This window comes from Lates calcarifer, linkage group LG9 (assembly GCF_001640805.2).
Source record: "Lates calcarifer isolate ASB-BC8 linkage group LG9, TLL_Latcal_v3, whole genome shotgun sequence".
In the NCBI taxonomy this organism is placed as follows: Eukaryota; Metazoa; Chordata; class Actinopteri; family Centropomidae; genus Lates; species Lates calcarifer.
The window spans coordinates 5,776,432-5,796,709 of record NC_066841.1 but is presented as its reverse complement, the minus strand read 5'-3'; the positions used below and the strand labels follow the sequence as shown (position 1 = coordinate 5,796,709).

The window sequence follows — 20,278 nt, the reverse complement described above, 5'->3', positions numbered from 1 at the left end:
TAGTAAGGTATAAAAAGGCAAAGTGAGCATAGCTGACATGACAAAGTAGAATCATTAATCATTTTTGGGTTTTTAGTGGAGTGGTGGTGGAGATCAGAAATCAGTTTTTCACAGAGATTACAGAACAAGTCTTGATCTCCAGGACTGATGTCATTTCTGTGACCTAAAGAACAGGTATTTATTTTTTCCAGTGATATTTCCAACTTCTTTTTGCTTAGTAACCAGCTTCATCAACTCTGCATTTAAAATCGCTTGCATAAGCCACAAGATTTTTGTTCCAACTTCATGGGTCTGAAGCGCTTCTGCAGAAGAGCCAAAGGACCATGAGCAGAGTGGCCAAGCAGATGTTGCCCAGTGGAACCTCCTTGGTTGCCAACATGAGCCATGGCAAAGCTTCTTTTGCAACAGTGTGCAAAATTCATGGTTCAGAAAGTAGCACAGTTTTAGGGTCAAGCTTTGGGAGTGAAACACTGCTTGAACACTGAGAAGAATGGCTTGCAGCTCAGCTTTTCACACCAAGCACACAAATGCATCATTGTGTAGAACCAGGCTATTATATTAAATGGAAAGTGTTTTTTGGATCTCTGAATTCCTGGGGTTATATAAGGCAGGAAAATCATGTTAGTTTAGAATGTCATTAAGCATCATTAGCATCTGCATGGTAGTGATCAGGGAGTGGAGTCGCTGTCATTGAATTCCTACCCAAACACCTGCCCAACCAATCACGAGTCAATCGCGACTAGCATCATCAGAAAAACTTGCTTATCAGAAAAATGAGGAATTGAACATACACCAGCATGACAAGGACTACCTACAATGACAGAAACCATCTTTAGGAAAAATGTATTTGATGCGTACTTTGATTTTTAAGTTTGGCCCTGTCCCACCCACTACTATGGAGGGGACACGACATTCCAGCTCTGGTTTCTCACTCATTTCTCACAGTTAATTAGAAATAAGAATGTAAAACCAAACCAGCTGCCTAAAGCTCTGGTGACATTTGTTTACAAGCTCTGGTTTTCTTGTTAATGGAGAGTCAACCTTAATGAACCAAGTACAAAAGGTGACAAGGGAAACTTTTCCACAAACAAAATCAACTGTAGATGTGATCTCACCTCTCAACATGTTTGGCTGTGTTTAACTATGCTTAACTGTTTGGACTACATTCAAGTAGAGTCAGCTGGCAGTACCAGAATATTACCGTAAACCGCAGCACTTTATAACTGTGGTCTGGAAAATTCCATAGCGATAGTGTCCTGGTTAAGACTCCCAGTCATCTGTATACTGACCTAAACATCTGTCAATGAATCTACCACTGTGCTCTGATGGATCACACAGCTAAGAGTGTGTGATTGCATTGATGTGCTATGTCCCTGTATTGTGGGTCTAATTTATGCTGTTCGGTTCAGTATCTGAAATGTAGCAGAACAGTTTGAGTCAGCACTGCTAGTAGCCAGGGGAAGATGATGGCCCAACAAACATCTGTTCTGTATGAGCCAATGACAAGCTCTTTAAACATACACCCACCTACCCACCCACATCTGCTCTCTGTTATCCAACAAGGCCTTACACACAGACAGACATAGCCACAGGCGCATACACAGACACACACACACACACACATCTTTGCTGTGTGATCAATTACTAGTCCTGCACAGCCAACCCATCATCAGAATCAGAAACAAAAAAAAAAAAAAGTAAAATTCAACATTGACACAGGCAGCCAGAAACCAAAAAATGGAGAGGAAGGAGATGGAAAAGATTTTTTCTGAGAGTCAAAAGTAACATTTTCGATATTTGGGAGTAATAATGTGGAACTATAATTATATATTCCTAAAACAGCTGCATTTGCTTACTGTGCTTACCAAACAAATAGCTCAATTCTAACCGCAATACATAGATCAGCCATGTGTAATTTGATGGCTTGTTGTCAAATCTTTAAAAAAAAAAAAGTTCTATCAAACGCATGAAAACACACATACACACACACAAATACAGGCATATGCTGCTGATGATAGCTGTACCGCACTTGGTCCAAGTCAATAAGCCAGCAGGTTGGCTAGCCAACAAACACACACTGCCACACTCCACTGAGCATCTGCTGTGTGAGCTGTGAGTTAGTGTATTTCTGCATGTGTGTATGCGCACGCAAATGCGCATCCACGTACGTTTGACTGGCGCCATGCTACTGCTGGGAGCAATTATAAAGACATGAAGCAGATAGTTGAAGATTGCTGTTTTATGCAACTCTGAGAAACACACAAGTGCATGAATATACACAAAGGTATGATGTACTGTATTGTCTGTACTTTAGGAATATTATCATTTGTCCACATTGACACTGTCATTACAATAAGACACATGAATTCAAATACTAAGCATCCTGGAGGCTCAGATAGCACCTGTTGCACTCCAATAAATCATCCAGTGAAGAAAACCCTCTAAAAATGTAGAGTAGAAATAATTATAAACACACACCTTGAGTGATGCCATTTGTGGTAAAAATAACAGGACACCATAGAAATACAATTCAGATATGGCCTCATTATGGAAAAGCTTTGATTTTTTGTTCAGTATCTCACTTGAACTTCCTGTTTACATCACGCAAGACTGATATGAATGAATGAGTCAATGGAATTAAACCACTTGGCAAAAACAAACTCTTTACTCCTCTATCTAATCATATGCAGATATTTATGGTATACTGGTGGACACATGAAAAAACATCAATTTCAAGTTCAGTAAAACTTTTGTCAGGATAAAGTTGAAAAGGAGATAAGTAAAATAAAACCTAAATGTGAGGTAGTAAAGTAAAAGGTTTTTCCCACGGCACCATATTGAGTGTGTTTGTGTGTGTGTGAGTTCATGTGTGTTTGACATTCACCCACAGATGACCCAGCCGGCAGAGAGTTTTTACCATGTGTTGAGCAGGAAGGAAAAACACGGGATACATATAGACCCAAATTACACAAACGTGTCAGGGCACACACACACACACACACACACAACATAGAGAGCCCACCCCCTACCACCCACACACACACTTTGACCCTCCTACACACACACACACACACACACACACACACACACACACACGACCCCTGTTCGCTCAAGCGATGAGTCACTCTGCTGGGAACTCCATGCTTTCCCCATTACTACAGACTGGCTGACTGACTGCCCCAACATGCTGGAAAAGAGAGGAAGAGAGTTTAGTAGGTAAGACAGTGGAGATGAGAGAAAGAGTTAAAAGAGAAAAAATAGAGATACAAAAAAAAGGAGAAAGAGAAAGAAAGTAAGAGAGAGGAGGTAAACCAAGAGTGTTTGAAAATAGAGAGACAGAGATAGACAAACAGGTTGGAGTCAGCTGTGTTTAATGTACCTCTGGGGTCATTAAAATATACACAAGGGCACAGCGAAACAGTAAGTTTAACTTCCAGTCACAGCACACTCCAAACGAGAGGAAAAAAACAATCCTATGAGAGCAAAAAATGCGAAAGCCATGCTTTCTTGATTACTACTGTCTGACTGTCTGTTCAAAAATGTTGCTGGAAAAGAGACAAAGAAGAAAGTAAGAAACTGATGGAGACATAGATACAGGATAATCTCAAAGTAATGTACATTTCCATAGAAGTGAATGCCTGTCCTGCTAGTCACAAATGTTTCTATACACAACATAGTTTGAATGTATATACGGTCCATTAAAGAATTTACATCAGGATGTTTTAAACTAAACACAAAGCTGGATCAGGTTTTCACGGAGAAAATCTGATGGAAAACAGGAGGTCATGAATCTGACCTGTACTTCACAATCTTCTGTACTCAAAGCTACAGATACATTTTGGCCATAAAAAGATACTGAAGTTCAATAAGCAACCCTACAGCCACTATAGATTCATAAAGAAAACTTTATCATCACTTACTGGCAAGTATGTTAGGAAAACACCAGAACAATGACCTTTCACACCACCAATAGAGACAAAAAATGAACAGAATAACAAAGCAAACTAATGAGCACTTGGCATCAAGGGAAGCAAAAAAAAAAACAAATGGAAAATGGAAACAAAGAAAAAGAATAAGAAAAAGGATTACCCCCTTTGGTACATCTTGTGCTGTTATGTTTACAGTTAAGAGTATGGCACATGTTTTTGTTTTTCAACTGTGTAAATGCAAAAAAGAAGTTTTAAACATGGTGAAATTGCATCATTTGACCACAGGGAGTGATTTTATCCAAGTGATTTGCTTTTTTAAATAATATTCTCTTATAGATAGCTTTGTGTTTGATTTGTTAGATTCACTGCAGATTCAACGACGGAACTGAAATTGAGAGGGAAGGAGAGAGGGAATGAAAGATGGACAGGGGAGGAGAGGAGAGGGGCAGGCAAAAGAAAAGAGATAGTGTCAGGGCAAAAGTGAAGTAGAACAGAGTGACAAACAGGAGAGCAGAACAATATGAAGAAGGCTTTACTGATCTGCAGATCATCATACAAAGACAAGTCTTCTTAAAATTCCTTACAGCACAGATGGGCAACCTTAGTGATAAGGACACTGTGTAAAAACATGTTAACAAGAGGAGAAATGTAGGAAGCCTTGGAAAGGGTATCTGCTTTCTAGAAATTTGCCTAAAACATAAAAACACAGACCCAGACCAGTAAGGTCACAACTGGATTAACTAAATTAACACCTGAATTACTTCTTTTTTTTGATTGTGTTTGTGTCACACATTTTTTTCACTCCTTTCAACATTTTTGTAGCAATAAATCACGACACGACTCAGATGAAGACCTATGTACATAATTCTGAACATCAATTGTAAACCACCACTGAAGACAAAAAATAAAAGCAGAAATACTTTTGGTGGCTGAAATCAAACTCTCTTAGACTGCATCAGGCAGAAAGATCACAGTTCAGCAAACAGCCCCAATATACTGTAAGCCAGCATGAAGCAAAAATCACACACACACACACGCAGAGTGGAGCTGCAGTGTATACACTGAAGGATCTACAGTGTGACTATTCAGTCAAGGCAGACAGTGGGGCAAACAGAACTTGTCTACTTGACTATGTCAGGCTAATGCCAATACTCATAAAGTTCACCTGCACTGTTCACTTCAGAACCTATAGACTTTTCAGACAAAACCAGACAGGAGAACAAACATACTCCATGTGAACTAATAGAGAGGGCTAAACAGGTTAGAGTTTTATCGATAGAAAGGCCTCTGCATGAAAAAATCATCAACAACCTCATTACTGTCTGAAATTATTTGCTGGAGGCAGGATGCAACACAAAGTGTAACAAAGTTTCATTCAGAATAAATGAGTGACAAATCAGGAGAAAGCCCTCATCATACTGTGGCTCTGCTCCACAGACCTGGCTCACAAACAGTCCTCTATCCAAGCAGTTTGCTTGAGATAGCGCGGCAGATAGGAGGCTAATTTACAGTGCGCCGCCATGATTTGGTTTCAAAGTTTGCTGATTTTTAGACACACTGTTTCTGTGTGTACATGTCTCATGTGTGTGTCTGTGTGTGTCCCTTGAGTGATCCAGGACACAGATTAAAAAGCCTGTTCAAATGCTTTGTTCAAAGGCAGTAGCAGAGGGCGGGACGTTTTCAGAGTTAAAATCTGTCAGACCTCACTAGAAATTACTTCTACTGCTATTAGTTGTATTGCTATGTTAGCAGTTAATACTTTAATTATCATTACTATCATTACTACTGCTGTATTATTGGCATCACCTTACGTTTTATATGGAACCTGTGTTATGCTATGCTCTTCTCTCGCTATTCTCTTGAATTGAATTGAAATAGTTAAAGTAATTCACTTAACTCAGTCACTTACAACAGAATATACACTGCATGTCTAAAATTTTGGTAAGGTGAGCTTTCAGTAGCTTTGATCTTTTGACAATTTATTTGTTCTCAAATTTCACTGCATTGTTGCATTGTTGTTGAGATCACAAAAGTGAGCTACAGATGCAGGTGTGACACACATGATCAAGGTGAGACATGCTTTTTCCCATGCTGCTGTGCTCTCCCACTATGTTATCTAACACACTGGCTAAATGTTGACTCACAGAAAACCTGCTTTTTAAAACTAATTTAACTAAATAGGGTCCATATGGTAATCAAATATGCTTATCTAATACGGGATACAGTGGCATGTTTCTCCTCACCATTATTTTATAATGTGATATTGGATATGTGTTTTCATCATTTTCTATTCAAATTTATTGTATAGTTTTTGGTTGGTCAAAGTTTTTTACATGGATAATTGATTGGTCCTTTCAAATTAGATTTAACACATAGCAGCTGAATCCCTGCATGACCTAAGACTGAAGTTTGTTTCCAACCACAGAAGGTTTTGTTCATTAACCTCTAAAACATGCCAGGCTCAAAGAGTTAATTAGTGAAGAGCTGGTTTCTTCTCCTACTCTGCAAGATGAACAAAGAAACAACGACAGTTGTATGCTGCATATTTTCACGCTGCAATATCTCTTGACTGTCATCTACAAACAACCTCAATCTGATGTGTTTAATGCGTCGCATTTGGCAAAATAAACCAAAGGCTGAGGATCATTTCTTATTTCAATCTATCTGTTCTAGTTTGACAAGATATATTTTCTTGCCAAACATTTTTTTTAAGCACTGAGCAATGTTTTTGTAATGCATTGATGTCAACGCTGCCTGCTTGACTCATTGCAACCAACCCTAACATCAGCTATAAAACTGTCTTCAAAAGAACATTGAATTTGGCACAAAAGCTCCAACAAAACTGCAGTCGACAGACAATGCCATATTTAGCCAACTCCCATTAAGTGTTTATTCCAGGTAAATATGATAAAGTGAGCTGAGAGCCCAGACATGATTCAGACCAATTGCTATCAGCTGGTATTTTCAAGCAGTTCAAAAGCCCTAAAGTCAGTCATTACAACAATAGATATGTTATTTATCTATTAGAATAGACAACTTTACTTAATTTCATCTTTATGCACTAATTGAAAACTTAATGATTTAATCAGAATTATGTAAACTGAATTTATAAATTAATGTAAATGAGTCTATGCAGTATGCAGTACATGGGCTGGTTAACCAAAATGCACAAGTTGGTAAATGTGTGGCAATCACAGACTCTGTTTACATTTGATATTTACATATCATTTGTATCTTGATATTTAGCCATATTTGATTTCATTAAAATGTATTCAGATTAGCCATTTTCTCACAGAACAAATGTTCACTGTGTAGGTCTGCTCCTCACAGTATTATCTGTCAAGCTTCCTCCTGCCTTTGTCATATGCATCAAATCTACTGCTTACTGACATAGTTTCCACATGCGTGATGACAGAAGACACAATACCAGAGAGGTGAAAGCCACTATTGGAGAGTTCAGCTCCACTCTTGTTACACATGTTTGGAATACACATGCTGAAAGGCCGGAGGACAAGGTGTGTTCTCACTCCTCCCGAGCAGCACAACCACATCTGAAGTGAGTCTCGTCCTCATCAAATGAAATCTCATCATATGAAACCAGATTATGACAATTCCTCAGCCAAAGCCAATTCCTTAAGCCAACTGATACTACTTGACAAGGGAAAAAAAGGACCTCATTCATACCAAAAAAGATTTAGACACAGAATCAGCACCAAGTTGAACATGCACTCATCTAAGAAACATTGCTAGTGTAGTCTTGGCCTCAGTCTCATTTGTTTCTGCCACCTGTCTGCCAAATCAGATATGATCACCATGCTCGATAACACACATTTAGCCTCCTTTAAGACTGCCAATACTCCATGAAGACAACAAACACGGCAGAAGCAGGGAGGAAGGGAAAGGCAAGGGGGGAGATTGACAGAGAGCAAATAAAACAATAAAAAGAGAGTGGTGAAGAGAAAGAGGGGACAGAGAGATGGGTTAAGAGTGAGGGAGAAACAAAACTAAAAGGAAAGAAGAAGAGAAGGGAAAGAAAGATGTTAATGGTGGAGCAGGTTCATACTTATCTTCCATGGACATTCCAACAGAATTATGTCATCACAGTTCCACACACACACACACACACACACACACACACACAAACTTTTGTTACACCAGAGACATTTTACAACATCATAACTTAGTGTCACGTAATTGGACCAGACATGTCTATCAAATATGTATGATCAGACGAGCAAAAATAGTCTCCTCATTGCAATAGAAACACATGAACACAATGTGGTCGTCTGTAGCATTCCTCCTACCACTAGTAACTGCCTCACATACTTCTTTCTCACAATTTTAGGCACTGAGATGATGCTTCTACCCAGAGTGGTAAGTACTGACATTTTCAAACAAAGGGCGACCTCTAAAACAGGACCACCCACTGTTACGTCTCACCCATTCTGCTGCAACTCTTGTCCTAAGTCTCATAAAAGAGTTAATAGGAGTATCAACCATCTAAACTCCTCTCCTTTAGACTCTTCCTTTTAGTGTCTGCACTCAGTCAGCTCTATTGGATCTACCGGGGCTTGGTTTTCTTCTTTTCGAAATCATCCTCGCACAGGATGAAAAACAAATTCTGTACGATAGAACATTATCCGAGAAAGTATAAATCTATCACAGTAAGCAGAATCAATTCATCTGACAACCATATAAAGAAAAGGATCCATGCAAAATTGCAAATTTCCAAACCCTGTCATCCATCACTACTTTTACTATAGTTGTGATGACAATTAATGCATAACTATTAAAAAAACAATTCTAATAAGAAATTTCTTATTAGATGTTTCAAGACATTTGAAACCACTTTGTTTGGATAATCATTTATGTCTTATTTGGTTTTCCACAACAAAGCTCAGTTACCAATTCTAAAAAAAAAATACAAAAATACATCTCCTCTTTCTCGCTCAATTAAAATAAAAAAATAATAAGAATGTTAAAACTCCTGGATATGTCTCCTACATTACTGAAAAGCCCATGGGTATGAGCACGACAAGTTTCAAGTTTCCAAATCACACCTGTCTTATTTGAATAACCTGGACCACGATTAACTACCAAAGTAGTTGTGATATAACAAAATCTTGCAGGTACACCTTGGTCTTTGGGTGTACCTAGTCAGATGAATGTGTAAACAAACCTTACACAAAACACATTTCTGAGTGGAGGGTGACTAAATTTGCCACAGACTGCAAAATTATCAAATGTGTTGTTTCATCTGACCAACCGTCCAAAACAAAAAATGTAAACAAATAACTGTTTAATCTTCCATCAGCCCTCCATCATAGATTGTTTCAGGTTTATTTCAAAGACAAGCTTTTGTCTACAAAGGATATAAGCATCTCCAATGATAATTTGCAGCCTTAGGGCCAATAAGTCCCTCCTCTAACATTAAAGTATCTCTTAAAGCGCCAACAACTAAATGATCCATTTAGTCTAAGGTTTAACCATGCTGTAGCCTTTATGGCTCACTGCCAGCACTGCAGAAGTCAAAACCTAGCAAAAGCTGCTTACAAGCCACACTTAAAGGATTAATGTTTGCTGTTTCCCAAAACAATGTCTTTAGTATTGTGGAAGAGCCTTTCTTGGCACTAATCAGCACTGATATGCATAAAATCCATAAATCCAGGAAACATATAACTCCAAAGAATGGACCATTTGTTTTAGTACATGTGGAAACTGGACACAAAGCGCAGTTCCATTTCAAATCATAAAGTTCCTTGGCTTCCTAACTTGTAATGGAGACAGGAACAAAACCGCTGCATAACACCACTTCTTACGCAAAACAAAGGCAAAAATAAGAGCTCCATCTCTCTTCTTTCCCTTTAGCTCTCAGATCTTGTCACTGCCTTTGAAAATAAACCCCGCTGAGAAGTCACAGTGAGTCTGCATTAATGAACCTCTTCAAGTAGCAAGATGATCGATCAATGTGCTCGGCTGAAGAACCGCTTTAATTTCATGTCAGACATCAGGTTCACAAAGAGAACATTTTGGAGATGGCAGTGACGGTAAATATGAACACCTGCAGGGTGGGAGTCAACACTGGGCAGCCAAAATATTGGTGCATTTTTTTACCACAGCATCTTGTAAATCAATCTACAGTATTCCTCATGCTGGTTTGGCGAGAAACCACTCATGATTTGGACGTAGAGTTTTACACCACAGCAATCAATAGAGTGTTTTTCTCCAGCACAAACTAATACTCTGCACATTCTAATAATCTCCCCAGGTAGCTGTATTTTCACAGTCAACACTGCATTGGTCAGAGTAGTTACAGTATAGTAGCTTTCATTGGCAAAATTACAGCAATGTCAGCTCATTTGTCGCATAAATAGTCATTAATATCTGTGATACTGGTATGCTGGTCACAGTCAAACACACAAACTTCACACAACGTCTAAATTGTACAAGTTAATTTGGGGGTTTAAGTGTATCAGTATACACTAGATAGATAAAAATAAATAAAAATGCTGTAGTTTCCTGCAGTGTGAGCCTGTACAGTTCTAGAAGATCATAAAGTACATTTGCATGGGAGGAAAGCACATTCTTTCACATTTATCTTTCCTGGGAATTTCTGAGCATGCATACAGTTTGTCAGCACAGACAAGCTTCACAGTTAATTCACAGTAAGTGATAAGAATAGAGCAGAACTGTAAACAGCAACCAACAACCAACTACTGTACTGTTGGCCACTGTGGCAGTTAATTTCTATCTTGTAAATCATATACCATGATACCAACCTTACAAACTGTATGGAAGGTCAGCTTCTATTAATCCACAGTGAAAACAGCCAGATTTGACACATTTTCCAAAAACTGAAAACTAATGTGAAGAGTAGGTAAAGTAGGATGGACTAACATTATGTAGGAAGCAAACAGATGACAGCTATTAGTGGACACGATAAACTTAATACAACAGTGAGCTCATCCTGTTTAGAAACTGATCCTCTACACATAGTGTAGTTTGAAACCTTGTTGTCCTCCACCCTCTTCCCTTACAGCCGCTGAGATGGCACGTTAAGTACACAGATGTAAAAGGAGGTATCAATAAACACACCATAATACAATCTCCACCTTGGCTTATCAGTAGCCAACATGCCTTCCTCTGGCTCTGAATTGTAATGCCAAAGACAATATTTATGCAGCCAATGAGACAGAAAACTGTTGTTGTAAGACTGGTATAAAGGAGTCTTATAAATCATAATATATTCACACTATTAATGTGACACAATTTGTTCTTTTTGTTGTCACTGCGTTAAGTAAAACTTAACACTTAAACATTCTGTTGAACTCATCTTGAATAGTAGTCTTATATAGTTATCCATTATACTCTTATATATGATAACAGATCAAAAGCAGATGGCTTGACATGATCTTGAGATATTTCTATCATAAAAATTGAGTCTGCTGGCAAAAATAGTTTTATTCTAAAACAGATGAAGCAAACTTCAGATGTTTGGCATCATGTCCCATATATCAAAAGGCGAGTAGGGTTTCTTTGCAGGGCTGCCATCAACCATCATTCACCCGTCATTTACTGTAGAACAGTCAGAGCCTGCAGTGACAGCGGCTTTAGCTGCTCCAGGAGCATACCACTCTTTTTCTTTGATGAAAAACCCCAGATTGTCTGGCAAAGACTCCACTTTCACTATCGCGACACTATCACTGTCCTTACTGGTCAGTTGACCTCAAAAGAAGCCACAGCTCCAAGCCACAAGGTCAAGCCCACTGGAGTGGAGCTTGACCTTGTGGCTTGGAGCTGTGGGAGCTGTAGCAAATGTAGACAATCATGGTAGAAGTGGAAATGAAAGTGAAGCCAGGTTGTAATTAAATAACGTGTAACTCAACAACTAGTTGCAAAATAACTCCTCAAGTGCAGTGAACAATTGAACACAGCTCTTAGTAAGTATGAGAGGGGATAAAGTGCATGAACAGCAGCACAGAGGAGGAGAAATACCCCAATCTAGGCCCCTCAAAGTTGGTTTAATATCAAGAGCTGGCTCTTTCTGTCTCTCTCTCTTTCTCTCTCTCTCTCTCTCTAATACACACACACACACACACCCCAAGAACAGTATGGCCTCAGACCTGGCAAGCACCACCGAAGTTCTTGGAGGAGCTTTCTCTCTAATTTAAAGTTGATTGCCGTGGGCCCTCTGTGTGTGACTAGTGAAATATGAGTGTGGAGAGAGGAGACTATGGAGGCTTGGACTGAGTTTAGCTGTGCGTGTGTGTGTACGCATAAAAGTATTGGATCGTCTGAGCTTGTGCCTATGCATGTATATGTGCATGCATGAGTCTGTGTGTCAAGGTCTAAGTGGAGCCTCTGCATACTTGCTTGGATGTGTGTGTGCACATGTGGTTTTTGGCCAGAGCTAGTGCTGAGATTGGGCTGCCAGTGAGAGCTGTCTGCAGGGAATCAGGCGAAGCAACAGGCAAGCTGAATAACAGTACCTCTCTCAAACTAGAATGAGGTGTTTGGAGGTGACTTTAACTAGGCCTGTTTATGCTTGCTTAAAATGGAAATATGGACTTCTGAATATAGGGATTTTTATAAAACAGTGGGGCAACTGTAGTTAAAATCCCTGCCTCTGATTGATTATTCCTCCCCAAACATATCCATATGATTAATTGCTTGATTATTTGAGACTCTCTTAAAAGTTACTCCCACACTTAACTGTAACTTGAGGTACTTCTCCTGTTAAATGTGTTCTAGCAAAGAACTTTTTCAGGTGTAATTTTCAGAAGTTTAATAAGTAAAAGCTTCCACCTTATCTACACTATATTGAACACAAAGTTGCCTTGAAGCTTCAGGGTATACACTTTCTAAATGTTAAATTTTTCTTTAACATTTTTATCACAAAACCATACTGTGTATTTTATCGACCCTAACAAAGGATCAAGGACAAAACATGTCAGCTAAGCTATGAGGGTTTGATTAAGCTGCTTCTCTATTCTCAGAAAGCTGAGCGTTGGATTTCCCTTTCTTTTTTGGTTATGCCTGTAACCCCAAAGTCAAAAGAGGACATTTGTTCACTGAGTGTATTTGTAAATAGTTTTCTACTGGATTTTTGGTCACAATGTTTGTAAAGCAAAAATAAACTCCAGTTTTCCTTTTATAGAGAGAGAGAGACTTTAATCCATGGGTAGGCCGCTACCTTCCCAGAGGTAAACAGCAAGGTGCCCGGTGTCTCTAGTTTTTCTTTCTCTGTGTACTTTTAGTTTCACAGTGGTAAAGTGGTCAACAGAGTGGAAGAGTTGATGTTCTGCTACTATGACAGCTTTCTTCAATTTAACATGAATTTGACAAACTGGAGAATAAAACTAAGAAATATTTTCCCGATCAGGCCACCCAATCTCTGGAGTGAAATCCATAAACAGTAAACGCTGTTGTAATTGACAGGAGATATGTCAGGGAGCGGCCAGGCTTCTTTCTACACAGAGCCTACAGTGACTCTAGCTAGGATGAAACAACAATTAGGCAATCTCTCTGCATAGACTCAAATGCTGAGGTTGAATTAGCTGAATGGATTTTAAAGCAAAGACAAACAGTGATCAAAGTGGGAACCACTGAAAACCTGGGACATATTAACATTGCAAGGCTGGCTGAAACAATTCCATTACATGGGAGTGCAGCAGGGAAATGAGCTCCAACAATACTACAGTCTATGAGGGCAAAATGGTAAAAACAGACAATCAAACAGCCAAATGTGGATAGGACAACTTTACCCTGAAAGAGGGCTGCATGTACCAAACTCTGACCACCCAATAACTGATCATGACTTCCAAATACTGAACAAACCAATAACATCTTGAGCAACTTGTGATATTGATACAGCGGTTACAATCCATATTTAAACAATTAGATTCTTCCTTTGACAACATTTAAGGCAGCTGAGAGTCAAAAAAGGTAAGAGCCACAGTTCCCTGACAAAAATGAGCTTAAGTAATAAATTGCTAAAAATATTTAATAAATTAAATCTTAATGATGCTATGCATAAGTAATTTCAGCTAGATATATGAGACACCCATACACAAAGACAATAATGGGATTTCACTGCTCTACTCTGGCTCTCATACATACAGCACATACTTTAAAGTTTAAGTAAGTTAAAATAAAAACATATACTCTTCAATAGCTGTGTGCTCTGAAATAAAAGTTTGTCATTTTCTGCCCCCCAAAAAAGTAAAAGAACACAAGAATGTAACACGTGGAACAGGACTCCAAATTCCTTGCATGCGTAAACACACTCAGCCAATAAAGCAGATACTGATTCTGCTTTTTACTGTATCATCACTTTGAAGCATCGCAGGCCAGTCTGTTTGATAAACACAAGCATACACTGACGTCACATTACTGGATTTTGTGGGTAAGGCTCAAATTCTGCCACTGATATGCAATGTGCAGTGTAACCTGGTGATGCAAGAACACAGACCCCACATTTAAATGGTTCCTCTAAAGAGCCAAACCTTTACTTTCCTAATGGCTTCAAGCTGTAGATGAGTGATGTTACTGCACGAACTTTGACCTACATTTTGCTTTTAATCCAGAGATATTTGAGAGAAGGCGACAAACTGAGCTAATTTTGAGCAATTGAGCTCACAGCTCGGTCAATCTGCCTCCTTCTACCACCTAGCTTCCCTCTCCTACTCCTGAGACGCCGCCAGGCTTCGTCTTTCTGCTTGGTCTGTTTGCATTCCTGTTGAGCTCTATTTAAAGGCTCAATCACTCCACTGGCTGGAGGAATGCACATCTGTAGTGAGCCCCCATCCCACTGTCTGTGTCTGAGTATGTGTACAGTATTTGTTTCTATCTGCAGTGCATTAACCTTTACTGTTGCCCCGGAACTATTAATTGTTCATATAAATATACAAAAAGAAAGGGGAGGATGAAGACTAATGGTGTTTATCACATCAACAAGTGCCTTTGGATGACTCATGATTTCAGTGCTTCATTTATACACTGCCAAGTGTGTTTCTGTGCTTTGGTTTGGGAGCTAAAAGCAAAAAGAAAAGGAAGAAAGAAAGAAAAAAGCCAACAACAACAGCATTTTCTAGCATACTAGTCGAATAAAAATGCAAACGTACAGCACTACATACAGCTCATGAACCACATCTGCCACAAAAATAACACACAGGCTAATCACAGATTCTAACTGTACTACATTTAAAATCAAGCCAAATTTCATTAATAATATTTGATATTTGTGTGCTACCGTTTTCTTCCTACAACTTTCACCAAGAAAAGGTCTAAATTAAATTTGATTTGAACCCAAAACACACCTGCAACAAAATGTTTCATTAACAGTAAGGAAAACTGCCCATGCTCGGCTTACCTCACAATTATTACACACAAAATTATAATGAATGGTAGAATTCATTTATGATTGTTGGAGGTGCTACATTAAAAACATGTAATATAAGAAGTATTTGGAGCGTTACACAAGCTAAATAAGGCTTAACATGTAAGCTAGCAGCATGACATCCCCACTATGAACAACACTGGAGTAAATTTCCCTCTGTTCCCTCCTGCCCCGCGTAGTCAGGCGGATAAACTTTTCGCCCCCCCCACACACACACACAGCTTCCGAGCCGCTAAATTCCCTCCACCTCCCCGCTTTAAAACAACTTAAATCACCAAACTTACCTTGGAAACTATCCCCGAGTCAAACAGGCATTATTATGTTGTCGCCTTCCATGGTTGAGACTTTGTCGAGGTGTTCTTCGGTTCCCCGGAGAGACCAGAGACGGACTAGCGGGGCAGGAGAGCAACAAAGTCGGACTAGAAGGAGAAGGAGGGGAGGAAGGAGGCCAGACTAGTCGGCCGCCGCATCGTTGGAGGAGCCGGCTGTCAATCATCAGACTAAGTGGGCGGATCCTAACTGTAAAGGGATTATGGAGGCTGAACTATCAGCACTGCCTCCCAGGTCTGAGGTCTAAGGAATGTGGCATGGAAAAATAGATAAAGGATTAGGGTAGTTTAATCTTTATGCATCACTTTTCATGTAAAACTCTTAAGCAGCCCGACATTGCAAGATAGTAGTAGTTTGTTTGTTTGTTTGTTTGTTTGTTTGTTTGTTTTCATTTAATTTGAATTAATGCAGTTCAAGTTTGTAGTGAAGTTAATGTACAAAATGACTAGTACAAGCATAGATTAAATTATTATTTGATTTGTATTTTTTTAAATGAAATTAACAATTAATAAATTAGATCTGAATGTATGAATGTAATCTTGTTTAATTTGGATCAAGATCAGTTTCAAATAATCCACTTACTCTCAACTTTTTGTTTTCATGATTAGTTTAGGGAGATGAGAGAAAAATATAAAATGTGCCAAGTGCCAAGATGAATATGTAGAGATTTGCACTGAATGAATTTAATTTATAATTAATATGTGCTACTGACTCAAGAAGAACATTCAGTATCAGCCTCCTAAGGGTAACAAGTCGGACATATGGGACATTTTGAGTTTAACTGCTTTTTTCCACTAATTCTGTGCACAATCACTGAATAGAACAGCTATGGTCCACAAATGTTGTTTCCCTCAACCAGCTCATTACAATCAAACAGATCATGATTGGCTGTCAAAGCATCATCATCATTTTCATAACCACAAGTAGCACTACACAGAAGACTAGGCCAATAATATAAATCATGAAGCAATCTGGATAATTTTGCTTAGTAAAATCCTGAGCCCCTTCACATGTGGACATGGATGGAAGTAAAACAAGCTTTCCCAGACTTTACTCAGTTATCCTGCTAAATTGTTGGTCTTGATTTATCTATTCATTTAGCTCACTTGATATGTAATGGGAACATTTGCACATTAAAACCATTAATGGATCTAGTGCTCCATGCTTTAGCAGACAATAAACAGGATGACAGTAACATCTCATTATCGAAAGCAGTGACCTTTTATCCTCCCACCTGAATGTAAATGGGGGTGGAAAAAAAATCTGTCACATCTGTCATTGTAACACAGTCTAACACAAGATACAGCCTTCAAAAGTACCAGAGGGTAGAATCAACACCTCTTTAATACAGTTTCACCAGAAACTGGTTTAGGCTTCCTGAAGCTAGGATTTTATTGCAGGAGTCTCATATTGGATTACATTCAATTGTACAGGTATGCCTAATAAACTGGTGACTCAGTCTATATTTTAGTCTCACTATTATGGTACATTTTATGTCATATACAGTATAATAGGAGTACAATGTAATGACCATCATGAGCCAAGAAAAATGTAATAAAGTTGTTTGTTCAAAGTATATACAGTAAACTGTATATTTAACAGCATATGACTCATATTTGTAAGCCTGAAAACCAGCTGTAATAGTGAAGAGTAGGACATGCCATGTGCTTTATTTCAGGCTATTTATTTGTAAAGTTTGACCTTTGACCCAGATCTCCTTCAAGGCAAAAACAACCAATCACATCCCTTCCAGCTGAGTTTTATGATTAACAGACTGGACAGGGACAATTTGAATGAAAAGTATGGCAGTTAGTGTCCAGTCCACTCATCAGACAAACAGTGACATCAGTTATTCTTTTGAAAAGGGGATTTCCAATTTGAACAGCCCAACCATCCCCTCACTGACCCTGACCTGTCTATTGCAGTTTGGAAGAGTTACAGTGTGTCTCATTAGGAGCAGGAAACCTGGTAATATCAACCAGGCCTAAAACTGAAATAGAGAAACAAACGAAGTTCTACTGTCTGTCTTCCTTGCTTTGTCAGCTGTTATCAGTTTATTTATTTGTTTTGTACATTTTTTAAGGAGTGGAAGTATTTGCCTTGGAATACCTTTACCATGTAATGTGATTTAGTGTGGTCCTGTTTTTCTTTTCTTCAGGCTGTGTGAAGGTGGGATTAATTCAAATCATTTGCTAAATTTTTAGATGCAGTTTGTTGGGTGGTTGAACTGAGCTGCATCTGCTCCTTGTTTTCTGACTGTTAGTCCATCTGCACAGTACTTTTTTCAGCCTGCTGTTTGGTCTGGTGCTGAGTTTATCTGCCTGTCCATCTGCCTTACTAAAGTATGAGCCCATGTACCTGTCAGTCTGCGCCCATCTGCCTATCCTTTGTCTCATCTGTCTTTATCTATCCTTCTCTGTCAGAGTTGTCAGGTTTTTTTTGTATATCATTTAGCTATTCTGTTTATGTTGCTTTTATTTCTCACTCTACACATTATCTTCACTTTCTTATCGTATCACCTCTATAGTTTTGCGCATTGTGATTCTGTGCTTCATATCTGCTGTTTTATTTATATGATGTATACTGAAGAAAATCATCTTCCTCTTTAACAGTGACATTAACACTTTTGTGATGACTATAGTAGTCATTGCTGAAGAGATATTGGTTTAAAGTAACATACTATATTACATGTTTATTTTACAAGTTTGAAAAGGGCTGCTCTATTTTGATATCAGTCAGATTCACTGTTAAAAAAAACTAGAACAGCAGAGGAACACAGCGGATTTTGAGGAGAATAAACGTAATCTATGACCCTTTGTATCGAACATTTGCTCTACTCACCAGCCCACTGTCTCACTCTCTCTCAAAATTGACACTGACTGGCTCATAATGTGTTGTTATTGTTTTCCAGCTTCCCTCTCATTAAAAATAATTGTTAATGTGTTCCTAACTATGAAAATGCTGTTTTCAATTTAGCTTTGTCAACCACCTGTTGCATAATGTGATATGCTGTTGCTTCCCTCTGCTGGGCATTTTGGCTCCCTACATGCTGCTGTGGAAACTCTTGACAGAGGAGTGGAGTTTGCAACACACTGAACAGCATGTACCTGTAATTTCATAACACAAACCTCAGGAAATTTCAGGGGAATCAGTTTAAGAAAATAAAAATGCTGGGCCAGATTCTGATTGTCAGTCTGATTTCACAAAAAAAAAAAAAAAAAAAAAAAAAAAATCCAATTTATGTCTTAGCAATCAGATTTTGCCCATAATTTATCTATATGGTATATGGTTATTTTGTATAGATGTTGGCATATAAAAGTGTATTAAGTAACAAATTGGCATTTTGAGTTGATAAGAGTTCACAAAGGCCATGAAATGCCTGCACCAAATTTTAAGACAATCCATTGTTGAGGCATTTCACTTCTAACCACTAACTTGCCAGAGGCACTAGAAGAAAAGTCAGATGATCACTAGGGTCACTATTCAAATATTCTTATGACAGTTTCACAAGATAAATCAGTAAGCAAACATCAACCAACCCTCCCACATCAACATCAATCCGAGCCCACAGCCGTCCCACGTGTACATACATAACATCAAAGGGAAAGGAAAATATAGTAAGGAATTTGCCACATCTTATAAAACTTTATGGTTAAGCCAAGGGCAGTATGCTTTTGCTCTTTGTGTTTGAGGTATACCATGTCAGCCTCTGGACAGCGTTTATGAGATGGTGGTGCAGTGTTTGGCCATATGAGGAGAATGAGTCATCAAACAAGCAGGGTAAAGAAAGCCACAACTGCAGCTTGGATTCATCACCAGAGTCATTAGGATTCAGCCTCTGAAGAACATGAATGTCTGGACCAGAATCTGTGCTAACCTTTCTTGAAGCTATAGAGATATTTCACCAGTGGAACTTTAACCTGCAGGTGGTGCTAGATCAAAAAATTAGAGGATCACCAAAATCATTGGGATTAATGAGGCTAAAAAGTACTCATGTAGACTTTAATGGATACTGTGTCTGTGTGAGTAGACCTATCAATAGCCCATACAAAAATGCAGTGTGTATACAATAGGTATACATAAGGCTGTTTGAACTGCATGTATGCAAGTTCCATCAATCTATGCTATTTTATTCTGACAATGAGTAATGTTGTCTCACAATAAAAAAAAAAACAAAAAAAAAAAAAACAACAGAGAATTATTTCAGAAAATAAATAAATACCAGTAAAAATATAAATATCAGTAAAAAGTCTAATACCTGCATTTGGCAGAGATCCAAACAGAGCTAAAAGGAGAATGAATGTTGGACTTAAAAACAGATGGCAGAATAATAATGATGAGAAAATTTGCCATCTTTAATTTGCTTGAAGAAGAAGTTGAAATAGTATTAAGAGTTGGAAAATGTGCTGATGGTAATATGTCAGGGCTGTGTCTGTGTCAGCTTGTTGTGGAGTTCCTCTGCTCTCTAGTCAGTCAGCCACATCTTTATAACTGCAGGAAGCCCAGTTCATTAATTCCACTCAGTTCCGCTAGCTGACGTTTGTGCATTTATTCACCACTATTCTGATACTTTAGACCTTTAATCACATGATAACACAATGTTGTGGAGAGGATGTTGATG

The 20,278-nt window shown here is 38.5% G+C and overlaps 1 protein-coding gene across 4 annotated transcripts in view; it reads right to left on the bottom strand.

Annotated features, from left to right (window-relative positions):
- Positions 1 to 15,775, bottom strand: part of il11ra (interleukin 11 receptor, alpha) — a 45,026-nt gene extending 29,251 nt beyond the window's left edge. For all 4 annotated transcript variants that reach the window (XR_001960454.2, XM_018671754.2, XM_018671756.1 and 1 more), the window contains exon 1: positions 15,612 to 15,775. The gene's annotated coding sequence lies outside the window, so the exon portion shown is untranslated. The remainder of the gene's footprint in view (positions 1 to 15,611) is intronic.
- Positions 15,776 to 20,278: the final 4,503 nt, after the last annotated feature.